The following is a 14,096-nucleotide window of genomic DNA, read 5'->3' as shown; positions in this document are numbered from 1 at the left end:
CACTTAAGACTTGAGCATTTCGGGGGATTCCCTCATCCTTCACCAAAATACACACCCACCCATGCAGTGAGGCTTTCCTACGTGCGGGCCTGGGGCTGGATGCCAGGACCTGAGAATCTGCAGACCTGGGGCATCTGCAAGTTTCTCACTGCCTGGTGGAGTGACAGATAGACAGATGGACAGATATAGACTCCCCTATATGGTGGTTCTGCCAGAAGTCAGAAAATACACCTTGAGACCCCCCCGCCCCCGCCCCCGATCAGCAAACAGGCCTGGCCCCGTCCAAGCCTCCAGGACAGAAGCAGCCTGAGGGCCTCCTCCAGCTACGGGCTCAGCCCCCCATCCCCAACTATACAGACTTGCTGTGCACCTGCAGGCTACCCAACACCCAAGGCCCTTGGGCCAGGACCACTCACCTCTGGCTTCCCACATGGTCTCCACTCCAGGCCTGCACTGGGGTGACCCACATATCCACGCTCTGGAGGCTCCCCCCGTCCATCCACAGTATCTGAGGCTCAGGCAGGAGAGGGCGTATCATCGCCATGCTACATATGAGCACACAACCCAGACTTGGGGGCAAGGGACATGGTACACAGGACCCTGCCTCTTATTTCTTGGCTATAGCCACGGGGGCATCCCTCAAGGGACTGCCCCTCACCGCCTGTGACCCAACCCGGCAAAGATGCTCCCTTACCAGGGGCGCCTGAGGCAGGATCTCTAAGTCTTGAAGTGGGGGGAACCATCAGAGAAACGGCCTCCCAGAGCTCAGGCCTCGCTCTGTAAACCTTGATGGCAAATCCTAACTTGGGTGTCCGATACAGTGTCCCCAGCAGCTTCCCTTCCCCTCTACCCCCCCCGCCTCCCAACCACAGTGGCACAGAAGTCTCCGAAAATCAGGGCTTCCCAGAGCCCCCCACACCACCCAAGCTTAACAGGAGATCCGGACCCTGGGACCACAGACTAGAGAAAGCCGGACCGAGGCAACAGGAGTCAGCGCTGCCTGATTTAAACTCCCCCAGCCCATCCCCTGGAGCTTTGGGTTGAGCCCTGACCCCAACTCCAGGCCTCAACCACTCCCTGAGCCTCTCTCCCCAGTCCCCGACAGTCCCCCTGCCCAGAGGTCACAGCTGCAAGGTTGCCAGATAAAATACGAGACCCCCGGTTCAGCTCCAGCTGAACAAAGTCACATCCTCAATCCCGCATTATCTGTGGCTTATCCGAAATCCAAATTTAACTGGGCATCCCTATTTTTATTAGCCAGATCTGGCAACCAGAAGCAGGTGGTCCTGAAGGAGGGAGACAGGTGGGCACACAAATAGCTCTGGGTTGGCCAGGCCCAGCTCCGGACCAAGAGGAAGAGTGTCGGGAACAAGGGCTCTGCCTGAGACACACCGACCAGCCATCCCCAGCCCGGGTGGGGACAAAGTACAGCCCCCACCCAGCCCATTCAGCAAACTTAAGTCCCCACAAAGTGAACAAGGGCTCAGCCCCTTGCACCAACCCCCCATTCCCCGGGGCTCTGAGTCCCTTACGGTCATCAGCCACAACCCACAGCACTGAGTCTGAAATGACAGAATAGCTACCCCAGCGAGCACGAGGGTCTCAGGGTCCCAGCCAGACACGCCTGCAAATGAGGGGCCTAGGAACCAAGTGGGGGAGCTGGCTCCCCTTGGGCCCCGCCTGGACACCCCAACATCTGCACACATGTCTGCACTGTCTCCCTGCCACCGAAGGCGGGAGGGGGGGGGAGGGGGCACACATCTCATTGCTTCTTCTAACCAATTCCATTTCTTCTCCAGTTCTCCCACATAAAACAATCCTTCCAATGCTCCACCTCTGCTTATGAATTAATTCCTGCTGGGAATTCCCTTGCGGCTGCCCTAAGGGTCCACGTCTCCCGGGCCCCACAGCCTCCCGGAAGGTTCCGAGCCCCCGGCCCCGAGTCCTGCTCTGCTCCCCAGTGTTTGTGAATTCACCCTGAAAGTCGCGTTCCCGGGTGCCCCTTGAGGCCTCCGCAGGCCCCTGGAGCTGGGCACACATTCCCGCTTGTCCCAGGGAACCTGGCTGTGAGGCACTGAAGAGTCGCCCACAGACAGCCAAGAACCAGAGGTCTAAGAAGCAGGACAGAGGATATTCAGGAGTCTCACCATGGTGGGGGATCCTCCCCACAGGTAGGGATTCAGGGATAACAGGCTTAGCAATATGGGCCAAGGCTCTGAAGCCAGACTTCATCCATTCATTCCCTCAAGCAGCCATTCAACAAGTATTTGGGTGCCAGCCCTGGGCACCAGGGAATCAAAAGCAAGCCCCGGTCCCTGCCCTGCCCTTAGGGCACCTGGAGAGACAGATGTGGAGCCTCTGAGATCAACGTTGGGACAGAGGAAGGACAGGACGCCACGGGGGACACAGAGGTAGCACCGAGGCCAGCCCTGGGATTCCAGCCCGAGGACCGTCAGTGTAGTCTTCACGGAGAGGAAACAGGCAAATCCTACCACCCGTATCCCCGACTCTAGGCAGGGCCACCAAAGGAAGTCTCCCACCCTCTCAGAGGAAGGATGCGAAGAACCTTCCAGGGAAGATGAACAGCTCATGCAAAGGGCATTCAGGAAAACTGAGGGACTCAATGAACCGGTCGAGGTGGCAGTGGATGGACGGATGAGTGACGGAACCCAGAACAGGGATGGACCAGGCGATGCGGTCTGTGGCTCCAAGGTCACATTTTTAGGAGACGAACGCCCCATGGCGTCACCCTGAGATCCTCACCTGGGGTTTCTGACCATCCCCGACTGCTGCCAGACTGTGCAGGCGCTGGCTGCTGGGGACAGGCTGTGAGAACATCTGCCTCCAAGACCCCCATCATTATGTCTGCCTTTCCGACTATCTCCAAGCATCGAACACTAACAACCGCCACTGTGCCGGAAGGCGAGCCTGGCTCTGGGAGAGATTGCCTTCCAAGAACAGATAAAAAGTATTTGTGATGAGCACACTGCACATAAACGACCCTTCCTCTAGCACCTGGTGAACAGTCCTCTTAAGTAGGTTAAACGTGTCCCGACAACGCTGTCGTTAAGACCCAGGGTTGCCACCCTCGGCCCCAGGTCTCCCACATTTTATTTATTTCGTTTTTAAACTTTATTTATTTTGAGAGTGAGAAAGTGAATTTGCAGGGGAAGGGCAGAGAGAGAGGGACAGAGAGAGAATCCCAAGCAAGCTCCGTGCTGTCAGCTCAGAGCCCCATGTGGGGCTCGAACTCACGAACCATGAGATCATGCCCTGAGCCAAAATCAAGAGTCTGACGCTGAATGGACTGAGCCACCCAGGTGCCCCTCCCACATTTTAAATGTACCAGCAGAGTTCCAACCTTTGCCTGTTTCCTCTGCTGGGGTCCTCTGGGACCCTCTGAGTCACAGCCTCAACTTTCTAGGTCACTCTCCTAGCGGGCTGCAGAATGGGGTGTGGTCTTAAGCCTCTCAAATCCCAAAAGCAGGTGGGGGGTTCTGACATCCCCTCACCTTGGAGCCAAGTCTGTCCCTTGGTCCAGCGTCCCTGTTCGGAAGAGGTCAGAATCTACCTCAAACCCTCCTGGGCTCCCGCAATGGGTGGCTTGGGATGGGCACCTGACCACCCATCTTGGCCACCCCTGCGCTCAGACCACCCCACCAGCAGCCACCAGCCTCCCAGCCACTGCTGCCTCCTGCTCCGAATAAATAATCAATGCCAGTGCCCTTTCCCTTTGGGAATGACACTGCTGAAATAAATGGCTGCTTGGAAGGCACCTCCCAAGCCCTGAGGACCCGGGCAGTGCCGAGGAGCAAGCAGTCCCAGCCCGGAGGCCACCAGAGGAGGTCAGAGCAGCTCCTGGCCGCCTCTTCCTTCCACTGTGAGCAGCAAGGGAAGGCCCCTGCCAGCGCCCACTCCTCGGTCCACGCCTGCCCCTCACCCAGCTGCTAGCCCCAGGGCAGTCCCACGCCCCCCACCACCAGGACCCCACTCCATCCAAGGACAGCGCTGCCCCCACTTGCCTGGCAAGGAGACCCCTGCGTGCGGAGTTCTTCCCTCACTTCCGCGGTGATGGGGGACACAGGGGTCTCCCCCCACCCAGGTCTGGTCCACGGAGGTTAGGTCACATGGCCAGATGTCCAGGAGGGCAGAACTCTCAGCTGCAACATCCCCCTCTGCCCTGGGCCCAGGCCAGGACATCATCCCTGTCCCTGGCCACACGCCGGGGCCGGAGCCCAGGAGAGGCACCGAGCCCATCATTTCGAAGGACTCAGGATGGGGGGGGGGGGGGGGTGGGCATCAAGCACCCCGTGACGCTCCACAGGCCTCCCTGCCCGTGTGCGGGAACTCAGAGACCACCTACATGCGGGGCACCCCCAACTTGCTCCTCTGAATGCCTTGTGGCCCCCACCGCCATCCTCTGAGACTCTTCCCCGCCCTCCTCCACAGGTTCAGCTGCCGCCACTCAGGCCAGCCCCCTCCCCGGGGTACCCCAACAGGAACCACTGTGCGGGGCAGTCCTCGCTGTGTCGGACTCAGCTTGCGAGTGGGGGGCACCGGCCGGGAGATGGCCCAGCCCGAGGAAGGCAGAGGTGGGGGGCGGGGGGGGGGGGCGGGGACCGGCGGCCTTCCCAGCCCCCTCTGCTCCCACACTGGCGCCCGCCGCCGCGGGCAGCACGACTGACCTCATTCGCCAACTGCAGCAGCCTGCGGGCGCCCGCCGCCCGCCCGGGACGCCCCCCACCTCCGGAAGGACCGGGGGGTTGACAGTTCCCGGCTCCCACCCCCCTCCCGGCAGGTGAGGGCGGCCGGCCCTCCCCGCCGCCACCAACCCCCCCCCCCCCCCGGCCCGAATTATAATCCCAGTCACGTGCCTCCCAAGGCACCCGAAAGCCGGACCCAGATTCTGGAACACCTTGAGGGGGAGGGGCGGGGGCCACGGGGGTGGGAGGAGAAGGGGAGAAGGGCCTCGGCGCCCGCCCCCCGCAAAAGTTTCTCCTACCTTGGAGGATCCCCAAGCGCTCCTGCCAGCGGCGCCCCGGCCCCGGCCCGCGGCCAGGACTCAGCCTCCTGCCGCTGCCTCCTTAATTAATCCGGGAGAATGGGGGAAGGCGCGGCGGAGGGAGGCGCGGCGCGGCGCGGCGCGGCGGGGGGGCGGGGGGCGCGGGGCGCGGGGCGCCGGCCGGGGAGGGGCCGCGGCGGGGGCTCTCGGGCCGGCCGGGGGGCTGGCGCTCGGCGGCCCCCACCCCCGGCGCGGGCTGCGGCGGAGGGCGGGGCGCGGCGCGGGGAGCGGAGCCGAGAGCGGGAGCGCAGGGAGGCTCTTTGTTCTGTAATCCCAGTAAGATTGCCAGCCATTCGCCCCGGCCCTAATCCCAGCCCCGCGCAACACCACCCTCCATTGGCTGCCATTTACATACGGGATTAGCCCGCCCGGCCCGCCCCGCGCCCCGGCCTGGGCACCGCGGGGGGAGCGCCGCGCCCCCGCCCCGCCCCCGGCGCCCCGAGCGCGCGCCGCCCCAGCGCCCGCCGCCAGGGGGGCCCGCGGGAGGGGCGCCCGCGGCCTCGGCGCCCCCTGGCTGCCCGGCGACGCCCCTCCGCCTCCCCAGCGCCCCGTCAGGGGCGGATTACGAAGCCGGGGCGCGGGGTTCCCGGGGCGCAGGGTCAAGGTCACTCAGCGGGCGCGGGGAGACACCCTGGAGCAGGGCCCGGCGCCCTGCGCGGCGGAGGCGGCGGCGGCGGCTGGAGAACCGAAGTCGTCGGCTGACTGGTCACTCCCACCTTGCCCAGGTTGGCTTCCGGTGGCCGGTCCAGGTACCTCTTTCAGCCTTTGTCCCGGGGATGTGAAGGAAGGCAGTGGCCTGCCCAAGGTCGCAGCAGATCCAGCTGGAGGCTCCAAGGCCCATCTTGCCTGGGCAGCCCTCCTTCTGATCCCCGACTCAGGCGTTTGCCACCCCCTTCCCCTACCATACCAGCCGTCCTACGGAATCAGGGAGCACACCTCTCATCCTGTCCAAAGCTGCGCATCTTCATTCAGTAGAGGGAGTGGTGCCCCGAGCCCTGTGCTGGGCCCTTGCTATGCTGGGCACTCCTGGGAGGGACACGAGCCAGGCAGGCCCCAACCCCAGGGAACCCCTGGCCTAGATGGAGAGAGCCAGATGGAGATTGAGAACCTTCGAGGTCCCAGCAAAGCCCACGGAGTCTTCCCCCAACCTCCTTGGGGCCCTGCTGGGCGCGCAGCGGGCACTTGGTAAAGGATAAACTTGGCTGGGCAGGTCTAGCCCACGAGCCCATCAGACAGAGCTTCTCCTGGGCAGGCCAGGTCCACAGTGCCCAGCCCAAGGCCAAGCCCAGAGGGGCCCCTGGTGCCCAGAATGCCTTGCCCACGGTGTTGGTCAGAGGAGTGGAAGTGAGGAATGAGGCCACAGAAGCCCCCTTCGTCACACACTGCCTTTGCCCTCTCGGGGGTACCTCCCTATCCCCCTCATCACCAGAAGGCCTGGGGGACATCCTGACACCCTGTTGTTGTACTGGCCTCGTTTTACAATGAGGGGAGGTGACCCGCTTAGGGACGTACAGCATGTGCATGGCGCGGCTGGGACTGTCTCCATAGCCCCGGTTGAGCCCACTGGCCTACGGTCCATCCATCCAACTGCAATGGTGGTAAGGCGTGGCCTCAGTGGGTCCAGCTGGGGCAAGCTGGTCAGGAGGGGCTGGCTGGTTTCTGGGAGAATGCTTTCCAGACCCCCAAGTCCTGGGGCAGAGTGCTGGAAGCCTGTGTGCCCCAGGGCCTGGAGGAGCTGAGAGGCCTGGTGGGAAGGGAGTACCGGTGTGTGCTCACTACTGCCCTCTGCAGGCAGAATCCAGAGCAGCAATAATGCGAGTGGGGTGTTGCTGACGGATGCCCTCTTCCAACCTCTGGGCTGTTCTTCCCCGTCCAGAACAGCCAGTCTGCCCCCAACCTTGCCCAGGCAGACTGGGGGCAGCGCGCCACAGCAGAAGGCCTTGGCCCGGCACGTCTAGCCCCTGCCCCGCTACGTGTGACTAGGGTATGACCCCTGGCTTCACATTCATTAACTGTATGTCCTAGGCCAAGGCGATTGCCCTCTCTGGGCCTCAGCTTCCTGATCTGTAATATGGAGCCAAGGTACTCCTTTCTCTGTGTGATGATTGGGAGGGCTGAATGACATGTGCCACAGGGGAGATGCTTAGTGCAGTGCCTGCTGGGTAGTAGGTACTCGGCAGGGAGTAGTTCTCAATTTTTTAATTTGTTGGCTTCTTCTAGGGGCAAAGCCCCACTCAGAGTCTTGCTGGACCGGGTCTTCCTGCAGAGGTGAGGATTCTAAGGACAAGGTCAGGGGCATTCCATTTTTGTCAAGTTCGGTTCCTTCCCCGGAGAAGGGCAGCAGGAGTTCCCTCGGCCGGGAGGGGAGTTTGGTTGAGAAGTCCTTGCTGGTGGCTGCTCCCCGCCTATAGGAGCCTCCACTGGCCTCACCCTCCCTCAGGCCTGGCTGCATCCCTGTCCTACACAGACGTGGAAACCGAGGCTGCTCTCACTGCCTTCCCCTTCATAACCTGGAAGTCACAGGACTCCTTCCATCACAAAGCCTCTTCCGTGCCCTCGTTCATCCCACCTTCCTGACAACCCTTCCGGCAGGTGGACCTGACAATCCCCATTTCACAGATGGGAACGTAAGATGCCAGGGCATCTGCGGAAGTGTGTACCTGTGCGTCCTGTCAGTTCAGGGACTCCCTGGCAGGAGCTGATCTCTCTCTCCTGGCCCAGTGCCTGTATCCCAGGGTCTCGGACCAGTAGACTGGCCAGAACTGCCCCCAGGGACTCAGTTCCCTGCTTCCCCGGGGTGTGGGCCCAGTCCTGGCTCCCTGACCTCCTGTGCGCATCATTTCCTTTCCCACGATCTTGGCCACGTCTCTTGGGTCCTTGCTCCTTGGAGGTAAGACTCCAGGGAGTCATAGAAGAGATAGAAGGACAGCCTCCTTACCTTGGGGCAAGCCTATGGGGAGGAGCCTAGGATATGCTACCCTAGACGTGACCACAGGGGCCAAAGGTGAGGACAGTGAAATCAGCACCTTCCATCTCACCGAGGGGGGAAGGGCTGACACAGCAGCCCAGCGGTGCAGGTCGGGGATGGACCTCAGGGCTCCCGATCCCCAACCCGCCACTCCGTTTTGCCATCTCTGTGGGTTTCCTTGGATTTTCAGGAAATGATTTTAGCTGATAATTAGTATTCATCCTTTAAAAATAAGACTCAAACGGTTTCTGGAACCAGCTACGCCTCTTTCTCTTCAGGGCGTACCTCCTGTTCCATCGTGGAAATCAAAGGGAAAATGAGATTCGGTGTATGGAATGTGCAGGACCCATAGAACCCGTAGCCCAGATGATAAATGTTATCCCTACCGGCCAGGGTGCTCAGGTGATATAGGGGCTGCATGGCACCAAAGGGTAGCTGATGGGCTTGCTTGGGGACCTCCAAATCCTTGCCCCGCCTCCCAAGGCAGGCCATCCCCCAGGTCACCAGCAGCAACTCTTTTCATTCCCAAATCTTTCTTTCCGTGTCTCATCCAGGCCACCAAGGACAGAGAGCATTTCCTTCTCTGGGGTATTTGATCAGTCGAGTCACCTCTCAGAGTCCTCCAAGGCTTCCGGACCCCAACAAAATAGAGCCCATGTTCTGGGATTTCAGGCACCCAAGCTGGCAAGCTGGGGTAGGAAGCCAGGAGGTCTTCCGCGAGGACACCGGCAGATCTGCGCCTCAGCCTCCCAGGCCCCAGGGTTTGGCCCTGGTAAGTAGTCTGGGGCAGTGCTGGCCAACAGAAATAGAATGCGAGCCACAAATGCACACCGCAGAGGAAATTTTAAATTTCCTCGTAGTTAGCAAAAATGAGAAAGGAACAGGTGAGATTAATTTTAACGATATATTTTATGTAACCTGACATATCCAAATTGTATCCGTTTGAGCACGTAATAATATTTTTAAAGACTGAGATGTTTTCCGTCCTTTCCCTCATACGAAGTCTTCGATACCCAATGTCTATTGTAACACAACACATCTCAGTTTGGACAAGACAGGCTTTCATATGTGGCTAGCGGCTAAGGGGTCACCTGGAAGCATCTTCGGTCTCAGCTCGCTGCTGATTTGGAAGATCCTGGGCCTCAGGTTCCTCGCCTCGTGTGCCTGTGAAAGGTGAAGGTCCGGGCCCTTCCAGGAGGTGTGTTGGCTCAGACACTGGCCAGGTGGGAGAGAGGCCCGGGGACTTTGCACTGCAGAACAGGGTCCCTGGCTCTTGTGATACACGGTCAAGTTTAGGGAGCGCCGTTCAAGCTCTGGCGTCTCTGATTTAACCACACTCAGCCACGCAGTACTGGCTCACTGCCATGTCCCTTGTGCCACGGGGCACTCGGTGCTGGCTCTCTGTCACAGGCCTGGCATCTGCCTGGATCAGACTGGCCCTGAGATGGGAGGGCCTAGGTTGTATACCAATGCACCCTGTCTGTACTGGATATCGCACAGACCCAGACCCTGAATCTGGGGGCTCTGGGCCGGCAGCTGTGGTGTGTGCAGCAATGAGCCAGAGGGGGGGGGCATCCATCTCAGTCTGAGGCCATGCCCCTGACCCCATGGGGAATAGGGAACCAAGCAGATGGCCCCCTCTGGCCCCCGTGCCAAAGGCCCACTGGGCCAGGGCCTCGGGGCTCGCTAAAATGTTTCTCTCCTACCTCGGGATTTTCTGGGAACCCAGGGTCCTCACCCCCAGGAGAAGGGTCCCTCCTGGGCGCCCCCCCCCAGCCTTCCAAAACCCTCTTCCCCCAAAAGAGGGGTCTGTCCAGGCCTTGGAGTCAGATTTTAGCTTTTGCGTCGTGGAAGGAAAGCTGGCCTTTGCACAGTGTCCTGAACCCAGTGCCCTGCCTGTCCCCCACGGGGCCAGCCCCTCTTCCGGTAGGTCTCAGCCTTCCTGACCTCACCGGCCAGGCTGCCCGCCTAAGTGCCCTCAGGCACTCTTGAGTCCTCGGCCCGGTTGATTTTATGCTGGGTGATGCTTATTCGCTCCCCGTTGGATTCACCCATTCAACCGAAAGCTCAGGTAAGGGAGGAGGTGGGACGGACACTGTCACGCACCCAGGCCAGTGAGTGTACAAACATCTGCGAAATGAATGAATGGATCGACACGGGCCTCCTCTGTCTACTGTCAGGTGCCTCGTTGATCTCTGTTTTCTCCCTGCATGTTTCTCTCCCATCTGTTTGTTGCTGTCTTTGTAGGTCGCTCTCTTCAACACTACCCCTCGCTCTCTGCACCCCCCCTACCTCACGCCTCCTCTCTCTGCCTCCTCCTCCGACTCTCCACTGGAATCTGTCAAGAACAGAGAGAGGCATGTAATTGAGTTGGGGCCGTCTCCATGGCTGCAGCCGCGAGTCACTGAAAGATCAATTCGGAAAGACTGTCTCTGTAATAATTGCGGCTTAATAGTTTCTCCGCGGCAGAGTGGGGCTTGGTGTGAGGCCGTCAGGACAACCTCGGGACCCTGGCAGGAAAAGGCCACCTGGAGCCCCCGCCCCCCGCCCCCCCCCCTGCAGCCACCGTATCCCTGGGCCAGGCTCTGGAGGGGACTTGGCCTCAGCCAGAAACAGGAGGGGACTGGGAGCAGGGGAGACAGGCCGGTCTCACCCCGCCCACACACACAGCTGTCCCTGCCCCCTGCTCTTACCCACTGTGCCCCGCTCCTGTTTATAATTTATGCTTATGATCGGAATTATCAGCAATAATGATAACATGATTATAATTGCCAAGCTTCCTGGCTCAATTGCAGCTCTGTTGGTAAATATTATGATAGAGAGTAGCGTGAGGTCACTGCCTCCCAGGGCTTGAGGGATGGCGTGGGGGATGGTAGCACCCCGAGGGGTTGCATGGTCCCTCCCTCGCCCCCAGCCAAGCCCCCACCCCCCCAACCCCCGCCCTCTCCAGAGAACTTGCGGCTGCTCGAGCATTGGCTCATCCATTTTAACACCCAACAGTCGTCCCTGCTTAAATCTAACTTAAGTCGCTCCTGCTTTTAGGCTCAGCAGGAAGCATTTAGAAGCCTGTGGGGTGTGCGGGACCGCATCTGTCACCCCACCAACAGAGGGCACTCCAAGGCTGTGTTGTGACTTCTGCCTGGAAGGCGAGGTGGCCCAAGGATGGTCCTTCCACACCCAAGTTGGTGTGACTGGCGATTCAGTCCCACAGGAACTCAGAGGCGGCCGAGGGGTCCTGGCGGGGGGCTAAGGGGCAGGACAGGGCCACTGTCCCAGGCACAGTTCCCTGGGGAACAGGGGACATCTCCTGCATCCAGGGGCCTTCCTTCAGGAGAAGCGCGTCTGGAGGCCCAGGGTAGAAACATGCACTCCAGACTGCCTTGGACATAAAAACAGCCCCTTTGAGGAGCACCTGGGTGGCTCAGTTGTTTAAACGTCTGACTCTTGATTTAGGCTCAGGTCGTGATCTCACGGTTCACTTCATGAGATCCGGTCTCGCGTCAGGCTCTGTGCTGACAGCACGGAACCTGCTTGGGATTCTCTCTCTCCCTCTCTCTCTCTCTGCCCCTTCTTCGCTCACGTGCTCGCTCTCTCTCTCTCTCTCTGTCTCAATTAAAAAAAAAAAATAGCCCCTTTGAGAGAGCCCAAGACAACCCGAGGCCTGGGGCGAGAGGTGCCTAGGGCAGCTACCCAACAGCCCTACTCAGAGCTGAGCCAACTCGGTCCATGGAACCAGGCCTTCCCTCGGCCTGCGCCCTCCAGCCGCCGGGGACTGCCTCATTCTCTGCTCTGTTCGACTGCTGACGTGCTCAAGTACATGTTCAGGAGAGGCTGGTGACACTGAGAACCAGATGAAGTCCACGAGCAAGAACAGCAGTGCCCAAGGGGAAGGCCGAGGTGGCAAGGACGGGACAGCCTCCGTGGGCCCCTCTGTGGAGGCGGGGAGAGGCTCAGGACCCCCATTTATGGCTGGGGGCTCTGAGGCTCAGAGCATCTCCCCAAAATCACTGAGCAGCAAGTGGCAGGGCGAGCTCTGCCCCAGGCCCGCGTGTGGCAACTTCAGGGACAGGACAGAGCTCGCCTGGCCCCCAGCCCCTGACTTGCTGCATTATTCATAAGCCCGACATTCCCGCAGGGGTAAACATTCAGGAGGAGCGTTTCAAATCCACTTTCCTGCTCTGAAAATAAATAAATGAGCAGAGAATGCCCGCGCGCTTGGAGGCGGTGGGCCCAATGCGGCACAGCCCTGGGAAAGCTCACAGATGGCCTATTTCTGTCCCCTCACCCGGGGCCCCTGAATGGCGGGCCCGAGACCCACGAGGTTGGCCAGCTGAGTGTGGGCCAGATTTCAGCCCCGGTCTGTCCTCTCGGGACAAACCACCTAATCGCTGAGGCCTCGCCTGCCAGGGCCCCCGAGGCTGAGCCCCGGACCCCTTGAAGTCTCAGAAGGGGCGGTGTCCCTCAGGCGACAGATGGGGGCCTGTTTGCTCCCATTGGAGACTCTTTGTCTTTGTGTCTGTGCTGTGCAACTACAGACAAGTCCCTTCCCCTCTCTGGGCTTCAGTTTCCTCATTTTTAAATGAGAGGAGTTCTCTAACATTCTAACGAATTCCCCCCAGTTTAATCCTAAGTGGTGTCCATCTGAGCCAGAACCAAAGAGAACCAAGCGATAAAGAGAATGAGGTTGTCCAGCGGAGTGGTGAAGAGTGCCAATTCTAGGGGCGCCTGGGTGGCTCAGTAGCTTAAGCATCCGACCTCGGCTAGGGTCATGATCTCACAGTTCAGAGTTTGAGCCCTGCGTCGGAATCTGTGCTGACAGCTCAGAGCCTGGAGCCTGCTTTGGATTCTGGGTCTCTCTCTCCCTGCACCTCCCCTACTCGTGCTCTGTCTCTCTGTCTCTCAGAAAAATAAAACATTAAAAAAAAATTTTAATGCTAATTTTAGCCCTGCCCCTTGCTAGCTGTGTGTCTTTGGGCAAATAACCTCACCTCTCTGTGCATCAGCGACCTCACTGATCAAACGGGGGCAAGGAGCGTGCCCACCCCGAGGGGGTGCTGTGGGAATGAAATGAGTTCTGCAGGCCAAATGGTCAGAACTGTTCCTGGCACGTATAAGGCCCCGTGGCATTGGCTGTGAGTGCCCCCGCTACCTGGCCTCAGCACCCCCAGCCCTCTGCAGCCTGAGGGACCCTGGCGGGGAGGAAAGCCAGACACACTGACATGTAGACCGCCTGCTCCAGGCTTCTGAGGTCGGGCAGCACGCGGGCAGGCAAGCCGGGGCCACACTCAGCTCACCAGGGCTCAGTCCCAGGGCACCTCCTCGGTCCTCTGCATCTGCCTGGACCAGAGCCCCTTTCTAATTTGCTCAGAGGCCACCAGCGCCCTGCCCGCCGGGACTGCCTTAGAGGTGCCCTTTGACATTTGCGGACATTTGTAGGTCTCCTGCCCCAGCTCCTAGAGCGACATCCGGCTCTGAGAAACCCTCTGCCCGGGCCCACCCGCTAGACCTGGAGCTTCGTGTCGTTGCTGACGGCCAAGACCACCTCGCGCCAAGCTCTTGGTCCTTTCCGGCCAGCTGTCGCGTCGAGGCCAGGGCTCTGCTCCGCGTTCTTCTCGGCTCTGTGTCCTGCCCCTAGAATACTCCCTGCCTAAGTAGGATCAGTAGCTGGGTGTTCACTGAATGAGGGGTGGTGGGCCTGGATCTGGAGTGCTGGGGCTCCCCCCCCCCCCCCCCCCCCCCCCCCCCGCCGAGGTCCTGAAGGCTTCATGGAGCCGCTGCTCAGGGGGACACATGTGCCAGGGCCAGCCGGGCACTTGGAACCCCAAGGTTCCGAGACCAACGGCCACTGGGTGTCCTGAAAACCTCCTTGTCTGCCCCCCAACATTCTTTCTTTATTTTTTTTTTTTTTTTTTTTTTTTTTTTTTTTATTTTTGGGACAGAGAGAGACAGAGCATGAACGGGGGAGGGGCAGAGAGAGAGGGAGACACAGAATCGGAAACAGGCTCCAGGCTCCGAGCCATCAGCCCAGAGCCCGACGCGGGGCTCGAACTCACGGACCGCGAGATC

The 14,096-nt window shown here is 60.1% G+C and overlaps 1 protein-coding gene across 2 annotated transcripts in view; it reads right to left on the bottom strand.

Annotated features, from left to right (window-relative positions):
* Positions 1–5,062, bottom strand: part of GTF2IRD1 (GTF2I repeat domain containing 1) — a 115,440-nt gene extending 110,378 nt beyond the window's left edge. For both annotated transcript variants that reach the window (XM_042922196.1, XM_042922197.1), the window contains exon 1: positions 5,003–5,062. The gene's annotated coding sequence lies outside the window, so the exon portion shown is untranslated. The remainder of the gene's footprint in view (positions 1–5,002) is intronic.
* Between the last annotated feature and the right edge of the window lie 9,034 nt (positions 5,063–14,096).

This window comes from Panthera leo, chromosome E3 (assembly GCF_018350215.1).
Source record: "Panthera leo isolate Ple1 chromosome E3, P.leo_Ple1_pat1.1, whole genome shotgun sequence".
In the NCBI taxonomy this organism is placed as follows: Eukaryota; Metazoa; Chordata; class Mammalia; order Carnivora; family Felidae; genus Panthera; species Panthera leo.
Note: the sequence above shows the minus strand (reverse complement) of the source record. Positions and strands in the feature narration are given on the sequence as shown.